The 2,500-nt window shown below is 44.6% G+C and overlaps 1 protein-coding gene across 2 annotated transcripts in view; it reads left to right on the top strand.

The window, feature by feature from the left end:
- LOC139345240 (platelet-derived growth factor receptor beta-like) overlaps positions 1-2,500 on the top strand; it is a 23,856-nt gene that overhangs the window by 2,016 nt on the left and 19,340 nt on the right. The gene's annotated exons all lie outside the window — the stretch shown is intronic.

Below are 2,500 nucleotides of genomic sequence, written 5' to 3'. Positions count from 1 at the left end.
TTCCCTGGATGTGTTTTTGAACTTGAAACTGTCTACATGTGCACTGGTTTGTTGTCTTTGCTTTTATTGACTTCAAGGTGCAGTATCATGAAAAATTACAATTTATCATTCTTCAATGCAGGGGTGTCCAAAAAAAGTGACCTCTGGGGTCTGCAGTGTGTGCTCCAGAGTGTTATGTTGGTCAATCGGTTTCTCCTTGTGTTGAATGTTGAGCTTAAATCAACAAACAGCTTTCTGTGGTGTTGGACTGGGTGGACGGCAGTGGACATGGCGTCCTCTGTGGATCTGTTGGTTCTGAATGTAACCTGCTGTGGGTCCAGGCTGGCCGGGATGTTGTTTTGATGGTAAACGAGGTTCTCAAAGCACTCATCAGAAGGTCGATGGTTGGATCCCAGACTGCTCCAGTCTGCATGTTAAAGTGTCTGTTAGCAAGATACTGAACCCCAAGTCTCAACTGTGTGTGTGTGTATGTGTGTGACTGCTGGCTTGTAAAGTGCTTTGATTTGACCATTGACTAGAAAACAGACCCCCCCCCCCCCCCCCCCGTAGGCAGAGCATCAGCACAGGCTGCAGGATTTTCCACCGCTGACTCAGTGTTCTCTTTGTCCAGTGCTGCACAGCATTCAAAGTGTAGAGAGTTGTGGCTGTGAGAGGCTCGACTTTCACCATCTGAAGGGGTGTGTACATGCATCTGCATACGTAGAACAGCCAATAGGAACGCTGTCTTTCTGAAAAGACCTGTGGCTGAAGAATCCTGTCATGGACTACGTTTAGTTAAGCTTGAAAACTGCCAAGAGGAGGTTCACAAGTCTAGTTTGGTTGGTGGTCTCAGACCACTGGAATTACAACATGCTGAGAGGTTATTATGGATTTTTTTCCCCCAATGATGCCTAAAAAAAAATGTCTGCCACGGATTGAACAGAAGCTGCAGACCTGTGATTGGCTGAAAACTATGTGATGAAGTGGATTTAAAGTGGTGCTGAAAAGTCTCCCCTCAGCTGCCCACAGGAAATTCTTTCCTGTTTATTTTCTTCTTCGGTGGTCGACTCACATTCCTCCTCTCGCAGGATCAATGGGACCTCTGATTGGCTGAGATGTCAAAGGACACATTCTGATTGGATGGCTGGTCTTTTTTATGGAGGAAGAAGAAAAAAAATCCCCCTGTGAAAACACACACACACACACACACACACACACACACACACACACACACACACACACACACACTCTGTTTGAACCATCGCAGCTCAAATGATTCCACAGATGTTCTGACTTTGTGTTGAACTAAATCCAGACTCATTCCAGAGTTTTTCGTGCGGTTCCTGGCTTCAGTGGGTCAGACAGCAGTTGCTCATGTGAGAGACATTAAAAAACAGGATGGTCAAAAATATTCCGACTTTTAGTCACAAAACTCTGGATCCCACATTTCCCATAATGTGTTATGGTGGTTAGTGAAACAGTCCTAGAGCAGCTCAGCGCAGCGGACAACTAACCTGGCTGCTCTGGTCTGTCTGCACAGATGCATCCACACATGTGATTATGTGTGCAGTATTGTGGGGGCTGAGAGCAGCATGATGATGGAGAACTCCTTGAAGACGAATGGCAGCGCATGGATGACCATCTGCCTTGAACGGTTGATTAGAGAGAGAGGCAATGACAATAAAAATGACAGCCATAATAATAGACACATGACTAATTATGCTAGTATGTGATAATGAATATATGCGGTTAATTAATGTTGCATATTAACGTATGCACAAAATAATACTGTGTATCTTATAACAGAATAAGGGCAGTTGTGGGGGTGTCGAGCAGCCATGGCAGTATGCACATCCACATCATCCACAATCACGGTGCAACCACAACTGAGAAGCACAAAGACTCTGGAGAAGAAGCTACGTTAATAACATGACTTAATGAGACATAAATGTGGACAGATGGAGAGGGAGAGGAGGGGGGAGTCTCATATCCTGTAGCAGCATAACTAGGGGCTGGTCCAAGGCAAGCCTGAGCCGGCCCTGACTGTAAACTTTATCAAAATTCACAGAAATGGAGCGACTTCAAAACAAAAAGCTTGATGGTTACAAAGTTCAAGTTTTGATGCTGTTCATGCGTTCACTGTCAGTGTGTAAGCAGTCAGCCAAAATATTCTGGTTTCTTATTCAACACACGTTAAACAACAGTCGCTATGATCCCTCTTTCAAAATCTGCCATTTCCATTCATTTTTTTCAATGTCATACTTTGTGATTCACATCACAATAGTTGGATGGAAATAACTATTATTATTTAACGATTCTAAAATCACATCGGGGTGCCTGTAATCTTTATAGTCAGGTACTCAGGACATGCTGTGTGGTACTCGACATGGTCTTCCTTGCTGTCCTCTTCAGCGTCCTGTACGGTAGACAACGCATCTGTTTGGCCTGCTAGCTGTGGATGAGAACAACACGGCCTCATACATTTCGATGCACCCATTGCTAGCTTCAAGCCACGACACAT

The sequence above is a fragment of the Chaetodon trifascialis genome, chromosome 16 (genome assembly GCF_039877785.1).
Source record: "Chaetodon trifascialis isolate fChaTrf1 chromosome 16, fChaTrf1.hap1, whole genome shotgun sequence".
In the NCBI taxonomy this organism is placed as follows: domain Eukaryota; kingdom Metazoa; phylum Chordata; class Actinopteri; order Chaetodontiformes; family Chaetodontidae; genus Chaetodon; species Chaetodon trifascialis.
This window is presented reverse-complemented; position numbering and strand designations above follow the sequence as displayed.